We start from the raw sequence: 24,787 nt of genomic DNA, 5'->3' as shown, positions 1-24,787 counted from the left end.
TGTGCTGTTGGTTGCTTTTACATGGAGGGTGAAAGTCAGCCCTAATCGGGGGTGAAAAAACATAGGTTCAAGGTAAGTCCGGAAATAGAAAAATTGATTAATCATTGTTTCTAAAGAGTTTTTTAACTAAGTTTTGTTTAACTAAGAGTGTTCTTGCTTCTTCTTCTTTAAAGCCCCATTTCGATCCCAGTATCTAAGTAGTTTTATTAAACCCTGACCCCATCTGAGCAAGTGTTACGGTTGAAAGGTCTTTTTCTCAAAGTTCTTGTATAATTCATAATGAATATCAAATTTTGATAAGATGTATAACAAGTTGTATACCTATTAGGCCTTATTTAACATTTAAATAGTAACGGAAATAGTAAATACTATATTTTATTTTGATTGGGCTAAGTTCAAGGTTTCTGTCAGGTGCGAAATAGATAATTAATTTTGAGGCTGGTCTTCCTTGATAGCTTGAAGTAAAAGTATGTTTTTTTCAGTAAACCGATCAGACTTCGATCAAGATGTGCATATATTATCACAAATTATATTTTGGATTATTCTAAAGATTACATCAGTTTGTGGAACATCGTATGGACTTAATTTTCCGATTCCTTGTTGGAGATTATAGAATCTAGTTTCTGTGAAAGCCTTCGTTAGCCATACATTTTTTGCACGAAGAAAAAAACCACGTGTTTCCACCGCATAGATTTTCCAGAATTTTGTATACAGGCTGTGAATTATATGTATTTTAAATATTAGTTGGAGACCTTTGTCCGCTGAAGTCGGATATTTATTCCGATTTGATGTTTGCCGAAATGCAGTAATGAAGTTGTTGGATGCAACTTTTTCTATTGGTTGTTTGTAAGAATGTTGATGGTGTGAAGACGTTCAAGTTTTGGAACTAAAGGTTAGTGAAATTATTTACATCACTACTTTCGCATAGAAAAGACTATTCTTTTGTTTGTTTTTTTATTTGAGAGACACTTCAACATCTCACTAGTCAATCTGTTCCTAAGATAGATAATATTTTATTACTTCATTAAAGTCATAATAAAATTATTATTCAACAGTTTTATTTTAAAATAATGTAAAGAGCTCTTAGGGAATTTAGGTACTTTAGTTGAAACCTCTTCGAGGTGACTTTTTAGCAAGTGTTTTTCTCTTTCATTTCAAACATTGTAACGATATACTTATTATATTGATGTTTATAATAAATAATATTTGTTTTGGTAATAAAGTTATATGTATTTACTATTTAATTTATAATTCTCACATATTTTTGCTGGCGCCCTGTAATTAGATATTCGTAAAATCTACTTTGAATAAATCATTTTAGGCCAGACTAAAATGATTCCTTCTTATGTTTTCTAACCCACCCCAGAGAAGTCTCAAATCTCTATGGTCTGACTTTTATTTGTTTGTTTTCTTTAAATTAACTATAGCTGTTACAGAGAAAGCGTCTTTCTTGGTAACAATATATTTTGGCGCCCAATGTGGGGCCCGATTTTGTACTTTTTTGCCGGTCAGACATTTCTTTTGTTGTTCTTTTTATTTTTTGTGCTGTATGATTTTTAGTGCTAGCCTGTTTTGGTTTTCTTCGGTGTTTGTTAAATATTTATGTGTACACTAATTGATGTTAATTACTAGTTAATTGATTAATGTTAATTGACTGGTTTATTGAAGTAAATTAATGTTGTTTCTAATGGTTGATTCTTTTATACAGATTGTCCTTGCTAATTAGTATTATTGTTTTTGATCATTAAACTAACTTAAAATCATTTCTCATTTTGCTAATTTTTCTTATATAAGTATTATTATTTTCGATCATTGAACTAACTTAAAATTATTTTCTTATCTTGCTAATTTTTCTTATACAGATTGTCTCGTATATGATTATAAATTGATCATAGGTTTAGTCTCTGCTATTTTTTTATATTGGATAATAAAACCTGATATAGTTTAGTAACATTTTTGTTATTTTTGTTTGAGAATACATAGGGAGTTCATTTTAGGAATTAAGGTTGTTTGTTGTTTTTATTTTTTTTTTGTTTTGGACAGTTTTGAACTATCTATTTGGTTAGGTATTGATTTTGCAAGTATATGTGAGAGTTAAATAGTTTTGAACAATGGAAATATATTAAATTTTTTTGTCGAGTTTTTAATGAAGATGCTTTTACTTTTATGATGTAATGTTGGAATTTTAAGTAAGTATAGTAAAGAATAGGTGAATTGTAGATACTTCTTTTGAACCAACGGATTTTTGTTGATCTGTGTTATTTTCTGAGTATTAATACTAGTATCTGAAATAAAGTTTATTGATAGTATGGCTCCATCCAGATTTAAAGTTGAACATTTGCTTCCTGAAGAATTAGACTATGAGTTAAAAGTTAGAGGACTTGAGATACCATCTACTGTTGAGTTAAAAATGTCAACTTTGGAGGGAGTAATACATCAAGAAGTTACTAATAGGAGTGTCTTAGATACAACTGTTATGATGGACTTTAAGCAAGAGGAAGCCGCTATTCAGTCCACTCGTCTAGATTTAAAAGCAAATATTGATGATTTTTCTGGAAATACTAGCTCCAATAGTTATGCAAAACTCTTATCTAGGATTTCACATGTAACAGGTCGTATTTTAAGGTTAATTTGTCAGAGTGAAGAAGAAGAAATGAAGAAATCTAAATGGTTAAATGAAGTTTTTAGTTTAGAAGGTGTTTTGGTTGAAAAAACTGATAGTGAGGTACCTTTGGCTCAGTCTTCTCCTATTCCTAGAGTTAGTCAGAATCTTACCAGTCAAAAATCTTTTCCTGTGCATAAGTTGGGACTGTCTTTTTCAGGGGATGAGAAGAGTGAATCTGTGATTGACTTCTTGGAACGCCTGGAATGTCTTTGTGCATCAAGGGATATAAGTGAGACACAACTTTTCTTGTCTGCTGGTGATTTATTTGTTGGCTCAGCTTTTGTATGGTACAAGAATAATAAGTCTTTATTTCAGTCTTGGTCAGATTTAGTTCGAAATCTTAAGTCAAATTATCTGCCTTATGACTACCAGGATCACATTTTGGTTGAAATTAAGAACCGAAGACAAAAAGTAAATGAACCAGTCACCATTTTCATTAATGCTGTTCAAAATTTATGTCATAGATTGGAGACACCTTTAGAGGAAAATCAGATTGTTAGATTTATTCGTAAGAATTTGCTGCCAGAATATATCCAATCGTTGTCACTACTGGATATTAATACTGTTAGTGAGTTAACTGATAAATGTAGGCGTTTGGAAGAAGCTCAAGTTTGGATGAAAGCTTCATCGACTGTTCCTACCGATCCTATTCAAAGAGAAAATTCTCAGTTCTCTCGTTATACTGCTTCTACCTCTCGCAATCAAACTTCAAAGAACTTTATGAATGTTTCTGGGTTTCTGCTCTTAGTTCAGACATTGTTTGTTGGAATTGTAAAGGAAGTGGTCATATGGCTTCTGGTTGTTCGGCTCCTAGACGGATGTTTTGTTATGGATGTGGTCTTTCTGGTGTCATTCGTTCTCATTGTGTGAACTGTTCAAAAAACTTCAAAAAGGAGGAAATTGTGAGTTCCGGCAGTTCTCCTCAGGAAACAACAGGAATAGAAGTTACCACACCAAAACAAGGCAAAGGAAAGCAACGAAGGAACAATCAAAAATCCAAAGGAAATCCAGGCCCATCTCATCAATAGGATTTTCCAGAGTTAAGAATAAGTTAGGTTCATCTAGTCAGTGTCCTGTTATGAATAGTTTAAATAGTGTTAGTAATGATAGTTCAGATTATGTTAGGACAGAAAATTTAGTCGAAAGTATTAGTAGGTCTTCTTGTGAATGGAAAAATTGGTTGAAAATTGTGAAGAATTTTGTGAAGTATGGTATCCTTTCATACCAACCAAACATAGATTCTATTGGTTTCGGTGACGCGTTAGATAATAGAGTATATTTGCCTTTGTCAATGTTAGATGGTCATTTTAAAGGATTAGTTGATTCAGGTTCAAATATTTCAGTCATTGGTGGGAAGTTTATTAATTTAGTTCAGGATTCTAGTTTGACTTTTAGCCCTGTAAAAGATCTATCTGTTTCTACTGCTGATGGACAGATTCAAGAAGTCTTAGGTTGTGTAGACATTTTAGTAACTTTTTCCGGTAAAAGTAAAATTGTAAAATTTTTTATGATTTCCTCTGTCAAGCATGATTTAATTTTAGGAATGGACTTTTTAAATCAATTTAAGGTTAGTATAGATTTCTCAAGGAAGAATTGTGAAATGTCATCACTATCTTTATGTATTGTGAACACTATTCAAGATTTTGGTTGCTTGAATAAGAGTCAAAAGGAACAACTTGATCAAATTGTAAATTTGTTTAAAGAAATTGGTTCTGATGATCGATTAGGGAGAACTTCACTTTTGGAACACTATATTGATACTGGTGATTCCCCTCCTTTTAAGCAGAGACAATATCCTTTATCTCATGCTATGCAAGAACATCTATTGAAAGAACTCGATCATATGTTAAAGTTGGGAATTATTGAAGAGAGTAAATCATCATACGCTTCTCCTATTTGGCTTGTTAAAAAATCTGATGATACATACCGTATTTGTTTTGATGGTAGAAAACTAAATTCAGTCACTGTTAACAAAGATGCCTTCCCACTACCTCTGATTGACACTATTCTGTCTAAACTTTGTGATGCTCGTTATATTTCGTCTATTGACTTGAAAAATGCTTTTTTTCAAATTCCATTGGAAGAAAGTTCAAAAGCTAAGACGGCTTTTGCTGCTCATGGTAAAGGACTGTACCAATTTCGTGTTATGCCCTTTGGTCTTGTGTCCGCACCCCAAACCATGTGTCGTTTGATGGACTTAGTACTAGGTCCCGCATTTGATGAATATGTTTTTTGGTATCTGGATGATATTGTGATCGTTACGCCCACTTTTGAGACTCATCTTGAAATCTTAAAGAAAGTTTTTGAAAGATTGAAAGAAGCGAACTTGACAGTTAATCTATTAAAGTGTAAGTTTTGTCGTCCTTTTTTAAAATATTTAGGATATGTTGTAGATCAGTTTGGACTCAGAACTGATCCAGATAAGGTTTCTACGATATGTGATTTCCCTGTTCCCAGGACTACTACTCAAGTGAGACGTTTCTTAGGAATGACTAATTATTATCGTCGTTTTTTAGTTAATTATGCAACTTTAGTAACCCCTATTTCTAATCTGTTGCGTGATAGGAAAAAAGGTCAGAATATTGTTTGGAATGCAGACGCTCAAAGGTCCTTCGAGCAAATTAAAGTAGCTTTAACTACTGCCCCTGTGCTAAGTAGTCCTGATTTTACTAAAACTTTCTATCTCATGTGTGATGCTAGTAATGTAGGAACGGGATGTGTATTGTTCCAGATTGAGGATGGTTTGGAACAACCCTATTGCTTATATGAGTAAGAAGTTCAACAAAAATGAACAAAAATTTTCAACCACTGAGAAAGAATTATTAGCTATTTTGCATGGAGTAGAACACTTTAGGTACTATTTGGATGGTCGTTTTTTCTATGCTGTGACCGATCACTCAGCACTAGTTTGGCTTAAAAATTTGAAGACTCCTTCTTCTAGGTTAGCTCGTTGGATTATTCGTCTGTCCGCTTTTGATTTTGAAGTTGTTCATCGTAAAGCTTCTGGTACTGTTGTAGCTGATGCATTGTCTAGAGTTCATGATGTCAATCTATTGGATTTGTCACAATTGAAAATTGACAAATGGTACCGTCAGATGATCAGTAATGTTATAGAGGATCCAGATAAATACCCTACTTATAAGGTTGAAAATGGCCTTCTGTACAAACATCTTTTTAATCGCTTTGATCTTCTTTCTTCTCAGTCCAACTGGAAAATAGTTGTACCAAATGCCCATCGTTCTGAAGTCATTTCTCAATTTCATGATGATCCTACTGCAAGTCATCTTGGCGTATATAAAACTTTAGCTCGTGTATCAGAGTTGTATTATTGCCCTAAGATGCGAAAAACTATTCACAATTATGTTCGTAAATGTCAAGTATGTGCTGCTTGTAAACCTTCAAATCTCCCTCAAGCTGGTTTGATGGGTTCGTATAGAAATATTAATCATCCATTTCAGATGGTGTCATGTGATCTGTTAGGTCCTTATCCTCGTTCTAAAAATGGTAACTCATTCGTGTTTGTTATTGTGGATTGGTTTACGAAATTTCCATTAGTTCAGCCTTTGTCTAAAGCTACTTCAAGAGCTGTATGTAGATTTTTAGAGAATCATGTTTTTCTTATTTTTGGAGCTCCACAAATTGTGTGTTGTGATAATGGTAAGCAATTTACCTCTACCATGTTTAAGAATCTTATGTCTAAGTATTCTGTTCAGAAAATATGCGAATTTCCATCCCCAAGTTAATCACACAGAACGTGTAAACAAGTCCATCGTTACTGCTATACGTTCGTATTGTCACGAAAATCATCGTACTTGGGATGAAAACATACATCAGATAGGTCAAGCTATTCGCCTATCCAAGCATGAAATAACCGGACAAACACCATCATTTTTGGTTTTTGCTCGTCAAGTTCCAATAAGTGGAGACTTTTATGGTAAAATTCATGAAAACGCTGATAATCTATGGTCAGTTGAAAGTAAGATTCATCGTTTGGAAGATACTCAAGTCATGCCAAAGATTTTTGAAGATGTCAGAAAACGTATCAAGAACTCGTATGTAAAGTCTAAAGCTCGTTATGATTTGCGAAAAAGGAATATTCAGTTTCATGTTGGAGATGCTGTTTGGAAGAAGAATTTCCAAAAGTCCGACAAAAGTAATTATACTGCAGCTAAATTGTTGCCAAAATATGTTCCTTGTGTAATAACTCGGGTTATTAGTCCATTAGTATATGAGCTTAAATCGCGAGATGGAACACGTCTGGGTAGATGGCATATTTCTACTTTGCGCCCAGATACTACGGGTTTTGATGACTCTGATAGTTCTGTGCATGATGGTGATAACAATGATGATAAATATGATGAGTCTTCTGACTCCTCTGTTTAGTAATAGAGTTATTGTCTTGTAAATGGTACACATTTTTCCATTTAGGTTGAATTTGTGAACCTTTATTTTTGAGTGGTTATTTTGTTTTTGTCTTTGTTGAATATATGTATTTCACTTTGTTAATTACTAATTCAAACCGGATACAATAAAAGTTTAGTATGTGTTGATGTAGTTTCTATTGAAATAAGTAGTTAATGATAAGTATTATGACAAGCTTAGAACTTAGTTGTCCGTAATTTTTCAGTTCTCTTTCTATTCTGGTTTTTGTTGTTCTTTTAATTACTTACTTCTTAAGTTAATAGTTACAACTTCCATTCGTTAAGAGAATACTGAAGTCATTTTGTTGTTGCGGTCAAGTTCACGACAGTATAGTTTGGTAAAGCTGTTGAGCTTAGTCATAATTCTAATGTTAGTTTTGTTCAAACGATAAATGGTTGATTTTATGTATCCCATTTAGTTAGTTGGTGCAAAGGAATTATATTCATAATTTTGATTTACTTTGGTAGGTAAATAGAACATTAAGTTGGTGTATATGAAATTGTTGTCTGTAAATCTGTAAGATTTTCATGGAAACTTCTGCTTTCTGGCTTCCTAATTCAAGACTTTCGTGTCTTTAGCTATGATCCAGTTGTTAAGTGAAACTTCCTTAAGCATTTTATAGGTGTATGGTAGTGGTCACCTTATTTGACCTATTCTATTGTACTTTTAATTGTTAGCTTTCAGTACACAATACCTTAAGTTGTGTTTTAACTTCTGATAAGTTTAAGTCAGTAAAAGATACAACGTGTTATGGTAAACATTTCATAACCCCAAATTTAGTTATGTATGTAGATATTTTGGTTGTAGTGACCTGATATATGTACGTATACATATATATTTTTGTAAGTTCACCGCTGTTATAAATGGTTTTGTAGGAATTTCGGTGAGAAGGATATAATATGTAGTAACTTAGGGTTGTCCTAATATATATAGATATATTTTTTTTTAAATTTTGATTGGTTTTTTTGTTAGACTTTATCTTTAGTGGTATGAATGGGTTACGAAACTGTGTCTTTAATGACAAAGAAGTTTTCAGAGTTCGACGTGGATTGTATTTGGTTGGGTAGATAGATATTCCTACGGGTCGCTATCGACTATGCTGATCAGCACTACTGCTATCTTGCTAACATGGTCTCTTCTGCAGATTCGTTAGATTATTCATAGTACTTTAGTCGGAGTACCACTCAATTGTAAATTAGTAGAGTCAAAAATTTTAGATTGGTAAATTCTATAATTTACTAGGGTTTAGTTGGGAGTACTTGGATTTGTCCTAAATTCTAGATTTGTACGTGGATTTTGTTTTGAGTACAAAGTGAATGATGTTTCTTTTGTTTGCGAAGTTCATACTGGAGTGTTGTCGGAGTTTCTTTCATATGAATAGTGTATAGTGTGAGGTTTGAGTTCAGAGCCACGGCGCAATTTACATCCTGCGAGGCCGCTCTCAAAACTATCCATCGATGGATGATACTGATAGCTCTTCAGGATAGTTCTGATCTTCAAAAGTTACGGATTTCGTAGTTAGGGATATTACTAAATATTGGTATCCTTATATTGGTAATGCCTTACTTTTTTGTTTAGATCAGGTAATCAGATTTGAAAGTGATCTGAAGCACGATGCTGTATGGATGAGCGAATGATTGTAGATGAATCTGTATTGCGGGCCCGAATAAAAGGTGTGTGTTAGGAGAAATGTACGAGTATCTGCAACAGAGAGCTCAATTCTTTTGATTGGTTGGCCTAAATTTTGGTATTTGGCAATATAGAACCTTTAGTTGAAATATATTTTTTTTTTGTTTTTGTTGCTTGTCACGATTTCTTACGAAAGGAAGAGATCTCATTAATAAATATGTGGTTCATTATTGTCTACATCAATGAGTGAATTTTTTTTTTCGTTATTTTGGTTGGTAGGAAAGAGAAAAAAAACCCTTTCGAGTTTTTTTTTGCACGGTTTTTGGGGGAGTTGTTACGGTTGAAAGGTCTTTTTCTCAAAGTTCTTGTATAATTCATAATGAGTATCAAATTTTGATAAGATGTATAACAAGTTGTATACCTATTAGGCCTTATTTAACATTTAAATAGTAACGGAAATAGTAAATACTATATTTTATTTTGATTGGGCTAAGTTCAAGGTTTCTGTCAGGTGCGAAATAGATAATTAATTTTGAGGCTGGTCTTCGTTGATAGCTTGAAGTAAAAGCATGTTTTTTTAAGTAAACCGATCAGACTTCGATCAAGATGTGCATATATTATCACAAATTATATTTTGGATTATTCTAAAGATTACATCAGTTTGTGGAACATCGTATGGACTTAGTTTTCCGATTCCTTGTTGGAGATTATAGAATCTAGTTTCTGTGAAAGCCTTCGTTAGCCACACATTTTTTGCACGAAGAAAAAAACCACGTGTTTCCACCGCATAGATTTTCCAGAATTTTGTATACAGGCTGTGAATTATATGTATTTTAAATATTAGTTGGAGACCTTTGTCCGCTGAAGTCGGATATTTATTCCGATTTGATGTTTGCCGAAATGCAGTAATGAAGTTTTTGGATGCAACTTTTTCTATTGGTTGTTTGTAAGAATGTTGATGGTGTGAAGACGTTCAAGTTTTGGAACTAAAGGTTAGTGAAATTATTTACATCACTACTTTCGCGTAGAAAAGACTATTCTTTTGTTTGTTTTTTTATTTGAGAGACACTTCAACATCTCACTAGTCAATCTGTTCCTAAGATAGATAATATTTTATTACTTCATTAAAGTCATAATAAAATTATTATTCAACAGTTTTATTTTAAAATAATGTAAAGAGCTCTTAGGGAATTTAGGTACTTTAGTTGAAACCTCTTCGAGGTGACTTTTTAGCAAGTGTTTTTCTCTTTCATTTCAAACATTGTAACGATATACTTATTATATTGATGTTTATAATAAATAATATTTGTTTTGGTAATAAAGTTATATGTATTTACTATTTAATTTATAATTCTCACATATTTTTGCTGGCGCCTTGTAATTAGATATTCCTAAAATCTACTTTGAATAAATCATTTTAGGCCAGACTAAAATGATTCCTTCTTATGTTTTCTAACCCACCCCAGAGAAGTCTCAAATCTCTATGGTCTGACTTTTATTTGTTTGTTTTCTTTAAATTAACTATAGCTGTTACAGAGAAAGCGTCTTTCTTGGTAACACAAGCATTTAAATCGCTTCAGTTTCACCGGTTCGAAGTGCTTACTTTTGAAAAAATTTGGTTTACAGTAAAAAAATGTTTTTCCAAAATTTTGTAATTTACAAATCGTATGAAAAATACACTGTAAAGTAAACTGTTTGTAAAGCGGTAACGAATAATTTCATTTGGGGTGCTAAATAGGGGGAGATTTTTACGATTTTTTTTACGAAAAAAAGTCCCAACCTTATTTTGAGCGTAACTCGCTTAGTTCTCATGTAGAAACTTTTGTAAAAAATAAATATGAAGCTTTTTTGAACACGCAAAAATTTTTTTGGTTTTTTAACGTTGAAATACAGGATTTGGAATTTGACGAATAAGAACATATTTTTCATGAGCTACAATTTTGCTTTTGCTGGGTCCGTAGTCTCAACGAATACACAAGTTTTTTAGTTTTTTTAAGCTGCATTTTTGCTTTGAATATTTTTTTACAAAATACTTACTTTTTGAGTTATTTACGAAAAACTGCCTGAAAACGTGTTTTTTTGTCGAAAAATAAACATTTTCAATGGCACATAACTCGAAAAGTATTCACTTAGTTAAATAACTCTATAGGACGAAAGTTGCTTAAAATTAGTCAGTTTATCTATTTACGGGCATACCGGGTGGTGAATAGAAACACGGGCTATAGGAAACTCAATGTAAAATTATAACTGTTGGATTCCTGCTTCCCTAATTATTTTACATCAAAAGTCATAAGAAACTATTTGTAGAGAATTGAAATCTGTATTGAAAACAACTGTTAATATTGTTCTACGAATAATAATTATTCAAAATTTTGTAAAAATATAATACAATTTTCAGAGAAATACGCCAAAGTTACGCCACACACAGTGCAATAATTCGTATAAAATTGCATTCGGTGACAATGAATTTATTATATTAACAATTTGAACTGTTATTTTCTTTATTTATTTTATCATTTATTGTTTAAAACACGATAAAGTTGATCAGATACCCTCAGTTAAGGAGAAAGTATTAATAATAAAGATATTTTCTTCAGTCAATAGTGGGCTTACTGTCAGTTAAATAGTAACGTGTGGCCTAACATGCCCACAAATACCTACTGCGGTAAATACATTATATTTTTCAAAATTTTGGAATGTGTTTAAATCGTAGATCAATTGTAACTTCTGTTTTTAATACAGATTTCAATCCTCTACAAATAACTTCTCATGACTTTTCATGTAACATAATTAGGGAAGCAGGAATTCAACAGTTTAAAATTTTACATTGAGTTTCCTATGGCCCGTTTTCCGATTCACCACCCTGTATTTTAAAAGCTCATTTTTACCCCCGAGAAGGGGTAATGTCACCCCTTAAGTAAAAGCAACCAGCGGCACAAGTTCAAGTGGAAGATAAGTAGATCCTAAATCGAAAGTTTCATGCAATTGGGAGTTGACCCTGAAAATTACACGGTATCGCCGTATTTCCCATGCATTTACTGAGCTAATTGTGTTTTTGTGTCTTTTGTATTATGTGTGTATTATTAGAGAGCAATGCAAAATTCAAGATATTGTAAGATGAGCAAGGCAGCGCAAGAGGTTGTGGTACAATCATGTAAGAAGAATGGATAAGAATAGACTCCCAAAAATTGCTCTAGAAAACAACCCGCCCGGTTCAAGACCCCCCAGAAACCCACCTAAAAGATGGAGGGATAGTTGGCGATCTACCTCCCAGGAAATTAACCAGACGCAGCTTCAGAAATAACCAGATCGAAAGATCTCCAAGAAGTAAAAGAAGAAGAAGAAATATTATGTGTGAACATAATATAGATAATATTTCTCTGACCTTCTGTTAATCTATTAATGTTGATAGTATATTCCTCTTTTTGACTTCTTCTTTTACTATTGGAAACCAGAACCTGTTAAGTTCTTTTGACAAATTTTGTGTGAATCCAAATATGGTGGTATAATTTAATCAATACATTTTTTCCTTCTTGTTTAGTCATTTCGATCCTTATCATAGATTTCGAGACGATTGAGCGTGGACGTCTATTGAAGAAAAAAGCCGATAAGACAAAAAATTCCCGCTAAGAGGTTAACTAAAAGTTGACCTGTACGTGCCCGTACACAGTACACACACATAAAAGTTCGTTCGTTATTTTTTCTACGAGCGTGCAAAAATGTCTACTCTCGCGCACGCATTTTAGTTTAGAAAATTTCACTTTTCCGCACGCGTGTTAATTTAGATATGTTAATATGGCCTTAAAATAATTATAATACATGCAATAAACTAAAAAGGGGTAGTTCCCTGGATTGGCTGTATACCTTATAGTTAAACAAACTGGAACATGAAGTAAAAACCACTTCTATGTAAAAGGTATATTTACTAAAAATTTTTAGAATCCCAGTGGATTCAACAAAATGAGTTCATCAGAACGTTTTCAAACCTATCGGTCCATCATCAGTGATCTAAAATCAAATAAGTAATCCCACTATTAAAATTGAAAAGATGGTTGAAATTGTGAAAGTTAAAAAATGTGGTTATGATTACTTACTTGAATACTTGCAAAATAGCCCCAGAACCAAACAATGGTTGTGATTATAAATAAATCTACATTATGTTGAAATAAATTTAAAATGGCTAAACGCCGATGTTCAAGGATTAAACCTCTGGGAACATGGTGAAACTCTACCCGAGGACCCAATCAACCATCTTCGGTCAACGATGACTACTAAGTGTCAAAGCTATGTAAGGAAATGCTTGATGTGACATTGACAGTTAAGGAAGAAGGTAGTCGATTTTCTAGGAAATTTAAAAACAAAGTCATGATCCAAGGCGAAGATATGGTAAAGCTTTTAATATCTGAAATTGTCTGTTAATTAAATCTATTGTTTTTTAAAATTAAAAGATAATGTGTTTTACAAAATAAAATTATTTTAACTGTAGGTAACTACAAATTGACTGTATCAAATAAAATTAACCGGATCAAAAAATTACAATATGATAAAGTGAGCTGATTAGTAGTAATAACAGAAATAAAATTAAATAAGTGGTGTTATAGAAGAAGTTTTAAATTTTTGAAAAGGGATATTATTATATCAAGAAATTTGTATGTCCACAGTATGTGTATTGATGGTTGTATAGATAGAAGGGAAATTATTGTTTGGATGTAGGTGAAAATTAAAAATTTATATAGATTGGAGTTAAGATAAAGTCAATCTGATAGTAGAAAATGTGATTCAGGAATGCAATTATTATGGAACAATTTTTATGAAATTGAGAAAATTCTTGTGACAAACTGGTGAATATGTAAAATTGATAATAAATAATTGTAGGATAACAGGTTGCCCAGTTGATACAAACTAAAATTTAATTAGTATAGAAAACAATAGGTGTAATGAATAAAATAGAATTAATAAAACAAAATTAAGAGAATGAATATTGTTATAATTTGATTAAAGAATGACTGAGTTTAACCGTGATAAATGAAATAGAGTGATGAAATGTTAGATGTGGAGATAAAAAATATATTTGGAAAAGGTCAAAGACAAAAAGAAAAGGAGTGTGATGTAGGGTCAAAGCATAGGTGAAATGAGTGAAAGAGAAAGATTGGAGAAGTTGGGTATGAGGGTTGAACTGAATGAAGAAAAGAAATGAAAGAAGTGTGAAAAGGGGGTATGGTAAATTAATTAGGTTTTGATTAAGAGGAGTTCATGTTGTTAGTAATGATTAGTATGTGTAAAGGAGTTTGGAGCCAGTAAAGGAACGAAGAAGATAGTTGACAGTGGGTAAATAGGATGAAGAAGATAGCAGATAGGATAGGAAAGGGAAGGTATAACAAAGTAATAGGAATTATGAAAATAATTGACGGTGAATGGGGACAAAATTGCGGTTAAGGGATGTTTGTCGGTTAACACAATTGGGACTTTTCTTTAGGTCTTTGACAATTTCCAAATCCTCGTATAAGTCTAAACGGAGTGTATTTTTTTGGACTGGACCCCATCAGGAATCTTAAGTTCGTGTTTATTGACTTTTAAATGGTATGAAAAAGCTGAAGTGGTATCTCTCTTACTGTGTTCTGCCGATCGGGTGGAAAGAGATCTATAAGTTCTACCAATGTAGGTAGCATCGCAGTCTGAACAAGAGAGTCTGTATACCCCACTACGGCTCATGTAATGGATAGGGTCTTTGGTGTTAGTTAAGCTTTTATTGAGGGTGTTATTGACTTTAAATGAGATTTTGATGTTATCACAAGAATTAGAAATGATTTGTTTGGCTCTTTCAGATAATTTGGAGTTATTAAACGGTAAGGAGGCATAAATTGGAGTAGTTGTGGAAGATGATGAGAAAGCGGATTGTTGAAGTAACTTAAGTTCTCTTTTCTGTTGAAGTTTATGGATGATGTCTGGGTCATAACCATTGTTAACAGCAATTTGTTTGATGATGTTCAGTTCTTTGTTAAATTCAGTTGTAGATAGAGGAATAGAGTTTAATCTATGTATAAAACTACGAAATGCAGAAAGTTTATGTGAAAGAGGATGGTTAGAAGTGGAATGGATAACGTGATCAGTCTGTGTAGGTTTACGGTAGATACCAAAGTTGAAGTGGTCATATAGTCTGGTAATAGATATGTCCAGGAAGTTAATGGAGTTAGAAGATTCTAGTTCCATGGTAAAAGTGATTTTAGGATGGATTAGATTGATTTTATGAAGTAAGTTGTGAGCTGAGTCGGAGTTACCAGATATGAGGACTAAAATGTCATCTACATAACGAAACCAATGTAATATCTCTGGATTTTTTGTGATATGATTGGATTCTAAATGATCCATAAAGACATCAGCTAAGAAAGGGGATAAGCAACTTCCCATTGCTAAACCATCTGGTTGTTGATAAAAGTTGTTGTTGAAGACAAAGTAATCTTGAGATAGGCAGATTTTGAGAATGTTTATAATAGACGAAGTGGTAGTGGAGGTCACCGAATTATTTAAAAGAAGCGACTTGACCAGACTAATCGATTCATTTTTTGGGACTGAAGTGAATAAATTGCTAACATCAAAAGAAAGCATGACGATATTCGGATTAAGATTGACAAGTTGAAGTTTTTCAACTAATTGGCGAGAATTCAAAACAGTAAACTGTGGGGTGAAGTTAATAAAATTTTTAATAATGTTAAGAATGAATTTGGATAAAATAGAGACTGGAGTATTGATGAAACTGACAACGGGACGAATGGGAATGTCAACCTTGTGTATCTTTGGTAAACCGTATAACCTGGGAGTGAGTGGTTAGACGGAATTTTGGTGTAAGGTGCTTCATATTCAGAGAAGAAATCAGTAAACTGTTTAAGATTGTTTTTCATTTTTGAAACAAAAGATTTTGAAGGATCAACAGGGAGAAGATTAAAATTATTGTTATTTAGGAAAGATGTGACTTTGTCGATGTATAGTTGTTGGTCTAAAATAACAAGGCAGTTACCCTTATCTGCTTTACTAAAAATGAGGTGTTGATTTTTGATTTTATTTTTAATAGATTTGAGTGTGGATAGAAGGGATTTAGACTTGTTAAATGAAAAATTGGGAAAAGATGAAGATGACGTGGAAGTAGAAGAGGAATTGATGTTGGAAATAGAAGAATTGTTATTAGAGAGAAGTTTAGTTTTGAATTTGTTGATAGTTTGGATGCAAGAGTTTCTGATTGATGTTTTTTGTGTAAGTGAAATGGAAAGATTTTGAAAAAATTTTTTAAAAATAAAAATTTTATTAACTTCACCCCACAGTTTACTGTTTTGAATTCTCGCCAATTAGTTGAAAAACTTCAACTTGTCAATCTTAATTCGAATATCGTCATGCTTTCTTTTGATGTTAGCAATTTATTCACTTCAGTCCCAAAAAATGAATCGATTAGTCTGGTCAAGTCGCTTCTTTTAAATAATTCGGTGACCTCCACTACCACTTCGTCTATTATAAACATTCTCAAAATCTGCCTATCTCAAGATTACTTTGTCTTCAACAACAACTTTTATCAACAACCAGATGGTTTAGCAATGGGAAGTTGCTTATCCCCTTTCTTAGCTGATGTCTTTATGGATCATTTAGAATCCAATCATATCACAAAAAATCCAGAGATATTACATTGGTTTCGTTATGTAGATGACATTTTAGTCCTCATATCTGGTAACTCCGACTCAGCTCACAACTTACTTCATAAAATCAATCTAATCCATCCTAAAATCACTTTTACCATGGAACTAGAATCTTCTAACTCCATTAACTTCCTGGACATATCTATTACCAGACTATATGACCACTTCAACTTTGGTATCTACCGTAAACCTACACAGACTGATCACGTTACCCATTCCACTTCTAACCATCCTCTTTCACATAAACTTTCTGCATTTCGTAGTTTTATACATAGATTAAACTCTATTCCTCTATCTACAACTGAATTTAACAAAGAACTGAACATCATCAAACAAATTGCAGTTAACAATGGTTATGACCCAGACATCATCCATAAACTTCAACAGAAAAGAGAACTTAAGTTACTTCAACAATCCGCTTTCTCATCATCTTCCACAACTACTCCAATTTATGCCTCCTTACCGTTTAATAACTCCAAATTATCTGAAAGAGTCAAACAAATCATTTCTAATTCTTGTGATAACATCAAAATCTCATTTAAAGTCAATAACACCCTCAATAAAAGCTTAACTAACACCAAAGACCCTATCCATTACATGAGCCGTAGTGGGGTATACAGACTCTCTTGTTCAGACTGCGATGCTACCTACATTGGTAGAACTTATAGATCTCTTTCCACCCGATCGGCAGAACACAGTAAGAGAGATACCACTTCAGCTTTTTCACACCATTTAAAAGTCAATAAACACGAACTTAAGATTCCTGATGGGGTCCAGTTGATACACAACATTCAACAAAAAAATACACTCCGTTTAGACTTATACGAGGATTTGGAAATTGTCAAAGACCTAAAGAAAAGTCCCAATTGTGTTAACCGACAAACATCCCTTAACCGCAATTTTGTCCCCATTCACCGTCAATTATTTTCATAATTCCTATTACTTTGTTATACCTTCCCTTTCCTATCCTATCTGCTATCTTCTTCATCCTATTTACCCACTGTCAACTATCTTCTTCGTTCCTTTACTGGCTCCAAACTCCTTTACACATACTAATCATTACTAACAACATGAACTCCTCTTAATCAAAACCTAATTAATTTACCATACCCCCTTTTCACACTTCTTTCATTTCTTTTCTTCATTCAGTTCAACCCTCATACCCAACTTCTCCAATCTTTCTCTTTCACTCATTTCACCTATGCTTTGACCCTACATCACACTCCTTTTCTTTTTGTCTTTGACCTTTTCCAAATATATTTTTTATCTCCACATCTAACATTTCATCACTCTATTTCATTTATCACAGTTAAACTCAGTCATTCTTTAATCAAATTATAACAATATTCATTCTCTTAATTTTGTTTTATTAATTCTATTTTATTCATTACACCTATTGTTTTCTATACTAATTAAATTTTAGTTTGTATCAACTGGGCAACCTGTTATCCTACAATTATTTATTATCAATTTTACATATTCACCAGTTTGTCACAAGAATTTTCTCAATTTCATAAAAATTGTTCCATAATAATTGCATTCCTGAATCACATTTTCTACTATCAGATTGACTTTATCTTAACTCCAATCTATATAAATTTTTAATTTTCACCTACATCCAAACAATAATTTCCCTTCTATCTATACAACCATCAATACACATACTGTGGACATACAAATTTCTTGATATAATAATATCCCTTTTCAAAAATTTAAAACTTCTTCTATAACACCACTTATTTAATTTTATTTCTGTTATTACTACTAATCAGCTCACTTTATCATATTGTAATTTTTTGATCAGGTTAATTTTATTTGATACAGTCAATTTGTAGTTACCTACAGTTAAAATAATTTTATTTTGTAAAACACATTATCTTTTAATTTTAAAAAACAATAGATTTAATTAACAGACAATTTCAGATATTAAAAGCTTTACCATATCTTCGCCTTGGATCATGACTTTGTTTTTAAATTTCCTAGAAAATCGACTACCTTCTTCCTTAACTGTCAATGTCACATCAAGCATTTCCTTACATAGCTTTGACACTTAGTAGTCATCGTTGACCGAAGATGGTTGATTGGGTCCTCGGGTAGAGTTTCACCATGTTCCCAGAGGTTTAATCCTTGAACATCGGCGTTTAGCCATTTTAAATTTATTTCAACATAATGTAGATTTATTTATAATCACAACCATTGTTTGGTTCTGGGGCTATTTTGCAAGTATTCAAGTAAGTAATCATAACCACATTTTTTAACTTTCACAATTTCAACCATCTTTTCAATTTTAATAGTGGGATTACTTATTTGATTTTAGATCACTGATGATGGACCGACAGGTTTGAAAACGTTCTGATGAACTCATTTTATTGAATCCATTGGGATTCTAAAAATTTTTAGTAAATATACCTTTTACACAGAAGTGGTTTTTACTTCATGTTCCAGTTTGTTTACATGCAATAAACTAATATTTAGATATTATTTACTAATTTATTTCAAATATATCTTATTGTGTTCCTGTTTTAATGAAATTAACGCGACAATTCGATGAAATAAAATTATTTTGACATAATATTCGAAAGTCAAATCGGTAGACAATAACAGTCGTTTTGAATCATCGTCATGGAAACCAAGATCGTCGTCATGCTAACTAATTATATTGAAAGTTTGGTTTTGACAACCTTGTCAAAGAATTAATTTGTGTATGTATTTTCATATTAATTAAATTAATTGATTAAGATTTGGTAATTTTTTAAAGACTCTTAGAAAAAATATTGTTCCTAACTCTTGCAGAAAGTCTCTTTTCCGCACTCGACTGCTTGCCGAACTCCCGCTTCGCGTCGTTCGGCAAACTGCAGTCGCGTGCGGAAAAGAATGACTTTCTGCACTTGTTAGGAAAATAACTATTGTGTACCAGATATTCAAAAACCAGCTTCAATTTACGGGTTAGTTTAACCGGTCCTCTTAAACCTGTATAATGTTTGACTGTTTGATGCAACCAGTAAAAGTGAGTATTTGTGTGGACCTATGAAAACTATAATCATTTATCTCACCAGTGCTGCCGAAGGGAGTCAATAATAGCGATTATAATTGATAATATTATTGCGTCATAGCCATTGCTTATTCGTCATAGTCCATTGCTTAACCCATTAACGCCCAAGTTTTTTTTTTTATTTAAAAATCTTTACTTTTAGGGTTAATTTGATGAAAATGTTAATAATTTAATCCAAAAAAACAAGTTTTTCGGTTTGCTGTCTTTTTTTTAAAACTATATGGTGTTACCATATGGTAACGCTGGGCGCTTAAGGAATTTTTAGGATCGTTGAAACCAAAATTTTTAATTTTTTTAAATATTTATTTGAGAATATTTTCATCGTCTGGTGTGGTATCCTATAAAACAATTAACACACAAACCAACGTTGCATTTTTTACACATTGTTCGTCCAGATGTTGTACATCTGTCTCCACCAAATCGCCTTCTACTGCTTGATGTAACAAATGGTCAAAGCGATCAAAACGAAGATCTGGCAAGGTCTGTCTATGTAGACTAGGTCTTCCTGTATAGAAGGGACGACTTCCATATCTTGCGAGAAGAACTTGGGCCAATTCTTTCCTAAATGATAGCAAGGATATGTTTTTTTTATATAAATGCCATGAATTATGGACTGCATCATCCAACAACCATGTTACAATTTGCCAGTACCATTTTTACTGCAAATTGATACTCGGTAGGTTGAAACACCTTGATCCATCCAGCCGGTACCCACCAAATTTTGTTGTATTCAGCAATATAGTGAGGCCGACTTACTTGAATGTGGCCTTTTTCTTCATGAGAAAATCTTTTTACCGTGCCCAATGCTGAACCACCACAACTCGTAGATGTTATTGTAACAACAGAGTTATCTTTCCATCGCACCAATAACACTATCGCTTCTGCTAACAAAAATTCACGACCAAAAAAAAAATAAGATTATGACTCCGTAAGTGCCCACCGTAACCATATGGTAACGGCGTACTTTGACTATTCCTACCGAGCTCGCTACATTTAATTGTGGATAAAATAAAACAATTTTTAATAAGTTGGGGTATAATAAACTTAGTTTTTTTTAATATGCAAATATAGTTACTAGAAGACTATCAAAATTTGCTTACGCAAATCGGACGTCCATCTTTTTCTATAAATTTAAACCACACTGTCATTAGTATAGTATAGTTGATCCAAAAGATGACATAACCCAGACTTCCAAAGTGAAAGTCATCCTTCAACACCAAATTGTTCTATATGGTCCACACAATGTCCAGAAAAAAGTCACACCATTTTGAGCGTCGGGTTTGGGGGGGAGAGGAGGGAGAAATCGGTAAATTCGTAGTTTTTTAAGTTTTTCGCCAATATTTCTAAAACTATGCGGTTTAGCATCAATAACCCTCTATACAAAATTGTTTTACATTAAATTTGAAATAAAAAAGGCCATATGCATAATCTTTATAAAATGAATGGTTCCAAAGTTACGGAGGTAGTATAGTATAACTGGTCCAAGAAAAGGCCTAACCCAAACATCCAAAGTAAAAGTTTTCCTTCAACACCAAAATGTTCTAGATGGTCCACATATTCTTCAGTAAAAAGTTACACCATTTTGAGCTTCCGGTTTGGGAGGGAGATGGGAGAGAAGCCGGTAAGTTAGTAGTTTTTTTTAAGTTTTTCGTCAATATTTCTAAAACTATGATTTAGCGTAAACAATGTTATATACAGAAATATTCTACATGAAATTTAAAACAAAAAATGTTCTATACATAATTGTAATAAAATCAACGGTTTCAGAGTTACGGAGGGTGAAAAGTCGAGATTTTCGATACTTTTTATATTTTTTGGGCAATATTTATGATATATTGTAACTATACCAAAAACCCAGACATCCAAAGTGAACGTTATCCTCCAACACCAAATTGTTCTCTATGGTCCACATAATGTTCAGAAAAAAGTCATACCATTTTGAGCGTCGGGTTTGGGGGGGGGGAGAAGGGTGAGAAATCGGTAAATATAAAAAGTATCGAAATCCTCCACTTTTCACCGTCCGTAACTCAGGAACCGTTGATTTTATAACAATTATGTATAGAACCTTTTTTGTTTTAAATTTTATGTAGAACATTTTCTATAGAACATTCCTTACGCTAAAGCATAGTTTTAGAAATATTGAAATATTGACGAAAAACTTAAAAAAACTACTAATTTACCGACTTCTACCCCATCTCCCCTCCAAACCGGACGCTCAAAATGGTGTAACTTTTTACTGAACAATATGTGGACTATATAGAACAATTTGGTGTTGCAGGAAAACTTTTACTTTGGATGTCTGGGTTAGGCCTTTTTTTTGGACCAATTATACTATACTACCTCCGTAACTGTGGAACCGTTCATTTTAGAAGGGTTATGCATAGGGCCTTTTTTATTTCAAATTTAATGTAGAACAATTTTGTGTAGAGGGTTGTTCATGCTAAACCGCTTAGTTTTAGAAATATTGACGAAAAACGTAAAAAACTACGAATTTGCAGATTTCTCCCCCTCTCCCCCCCAAACCCGACGCTCACAATGGTGTGACTTTTTTCTGAACATTATGTGGACCATATAGAACAATTTGGTGTTGGAGGATAACTTTCACTTTGGATGTCTGGGTTTGGGTCTAACTATACCATACTACATACAGATTATCTCTCGACGGTTGAGAAAAGGCTAAAATACGAATCCGTTACGTTTTATGGGTGCCTGAAGTATTCCTAGAAACGATAGTTCTCAAAATATGTGGCTGACTAATTCCATGGGCATACCGCAGAATTTTTAAAAATCATGTGTTTTACGTTACCATATGGTAACGCTGGGCGCTAATGGGTTAAGGCTATGGGTACATAATTCGCAAATATTTTACGGCTATCCCTACTTTTTCTGTCTTTACACGGCAAATTACGTGTAGTAAAATTCTCACTGGTATGGAAACTGCAGATGTAAACATTATATTATATTAGGTTGACAGTGGCATTGTCATTAGAAAGGTAGAGATGGTTATTTCGGTTTCGTTCAGTTTTTGAATGTTCTTGGATAACTTTTACTTGTATAAATGATAGGATTATTTCTTCGCTAATTATGTATTCAGTGGTTACCATTATTTATATATACTATACAAATAGTCGAAAAAGAAAAAAAGTTGTAAAGTTATTTTAATAATGTCCTGTTACCATGGAAAGCTTAGATAGGGTTTGAACATGTGAAGAACTGCGTTGTATAAATGTAGTATTACTCAATTAATTTATAAAGACTTAATTTATTTCTTTATTTGCGCAAATTAAAATATGGGACGTTGTTACAAGGAATGTGTTACTGAAATGCGAAGAAATAGACGGTTAGCTCAATTATAATAATAATAATAATAATAATAATAACCTGTGGGAGTTTTTTGTCAGTTCTTCTATCAGGCGCGGCCCCCTGCGAATGGGGGATGCTTTCTGGGTATTCGTAGCGCCAATACCCAGAGAGTAGCAGGAATACTTGCCGTGGAACAAAAACTGACACCTGGCAGTAGGTATAAAATGCACACCCATGAGAATGGAGATTAATAATTTATGTTTAGGATCGCTGCCTGGGGATCGTCAGGGCACGTCTGGAGCCGGCGCTGGACGTGACAGCATGCGGGACGTGATTGGCAGGGTGTTGAGGAGGCGGGCCCCTGTCATACAATCAGCTACAGCCCAACCACAACCACAACCACAAGCGAGCCAAACAACAACAAGAGCTCCACCCGCCGAAGGTGCTGCGCTGGATCATCAGCCGGCGCTCACTCAAGCGGGACGACCGAGGCAGCGCATGAAATGGACTGTGTCCATTAATGAAAACATTTTGCGCTTCTACTACAAGGTGACAAACCTCGGTCAAGATACAATCGGCTACCGTCAACAGCTGTATGCCGAATTTTGCAGGACATACCCAGATATTCAAGTATCGGAGCAACGAGTATCGGACCAATACCGGGTAATTATAAGAAACAACCTTATCCCAGAGACTAGACGCAATACCATCAGAAGCGAAGTCGAACGGGAGATTCAGAACGATGTTGTAATTGAAGATCAAATCCCTGTTGAAATTCATGAGCAGATTTGTGAGCTTGCCATACAAGAAACTCAACCTGACAATACTGAGCAGGAAAACAACGAGTTACGTGATAACCTAGTAAGCGAAATGGCACGTGCGGTACAGGAGTTTAATGGAACAAACCCACTTAGCAGACCACCGCTACCACGAATAAACTCTTGTAAGAAACTAGGTGCGCTGTTACAAATTGTGAACACTGAAGTCCTACCCAATTATGTCGCAGAAGCCCACACATTAGAATATTTGCACATGCTAATCTACTGTGCAGCAACAGCAATTGCTAATGTAATGGGCGTTAAGATCAGAACACGACGGGGTACTAATAACGAAAGAACTGGTAACAGAATTGCACCATGGGAAAAAAGACTGCTCGGAAAGATTGAATTGCTGCGTAGGGATATTGGTCAAGTCACAGAATACATACGAGGTGTAAGAAGTACAAGAGTCATCAGGAGAGCTGAAGAAATAATGCTGAGTACCGCAAGACACTCAAGATATGATCCAGAAAACAACACAGCCCATCAGTGTCTGGATACATTAAAACAAAAACTCTCCGTTTATTCAGGGCGACTAAGGAGGTACAAAGTTAGTAACAACCGCAAAAGCGACAATGCTCTTTTTGAGAGTTCTGAGAAGGCGTTCTATCGAAAACTCAATTCCACTGTAGAACGTGTCGATAAGACTTACCCAAGCCAAGAAGAAATTCATGAGTTTTGGGGAAATCAACTTTCCACACCAGCTGCTCTTAACAACAATGCTGGATGGATAGAAGATACGACACAGAACTGCCAACACTACATTACTACCCTTTACGAACCCATCACTACTGAAGAAGTCTCAAATATCATCAAAGAGCTTCATAACTGGAAATCTCCTGGACCAGATGGAGTTCAAAACTTTTGGCTCAAGAAGTTTTGGAGTGTTCATGAATGCTTATCAACATTAATTAATCATGTTATTTCTAATCCGCAGGATATACCAGCATTCCTAACTCAGGGTACCACTTATTTAATACCGAAGGATCAAAATAACACCCAAGATCCAGCCAAATACCGCCCAATTACTTGTCTTCCAACTTTGTATAAATTGGTCACATCCTGTGTAGCCCGGCGTATCTATCAACACTGTGCTCTGAACAATATCATAGAGCCTCAACAGAAAGGATGCGCTAAGGGTTCCATGGGATGCAAAGAACAACTCATCATCGACTCAGTCATTTCTAACCAGGCATATTCCAAAAAGAGGAATCTT

The 24,787-nt window shown here is 33.6% G+C and overlaps 1 protein-coding gene and 1 long non-coding RNA gene across 2 annotated transcripts in view; both read left to right on the top strand.

Moving 5' to 3' along the window:
• Positions 1-24,787, top strand: part of LOC126888338 (slowpoke-binding protein) — a 461,995-nt gene that overhangs the window by 18,882 nt on the left and 418,326 nt on the right. The gene's annotated exons all lie outside the window — the stretch shown is intronic.
• On the top strand, positions 487-10,055 carry LOC126888341 (uncharacterized). Its single transcript, XR_007699523.1, has 2 exons — positions 487-892; positions 9,709-10,055. It is a non-coding gene; the product is annotated as an uncharacterized LOC126888341 (long non-coding RNA).

This window comes from Diabrotica virgifera, chromosome 7 (assembly GCF_917563875.1).
Source record: "Diabrotica virgifera virgifera chromosome 7, PGI_DIABVI_V3a".
Taxonomy (NCBI): Eukaryota; Metazoa; Arthropoda; class Insecta; order Coleoptera; family Chrysomelidae; genus Diabrotica; species Diabrotica virgifera.
This window is presented reverse-complemented; position numbering and strand designations above follow the sequence as displayed.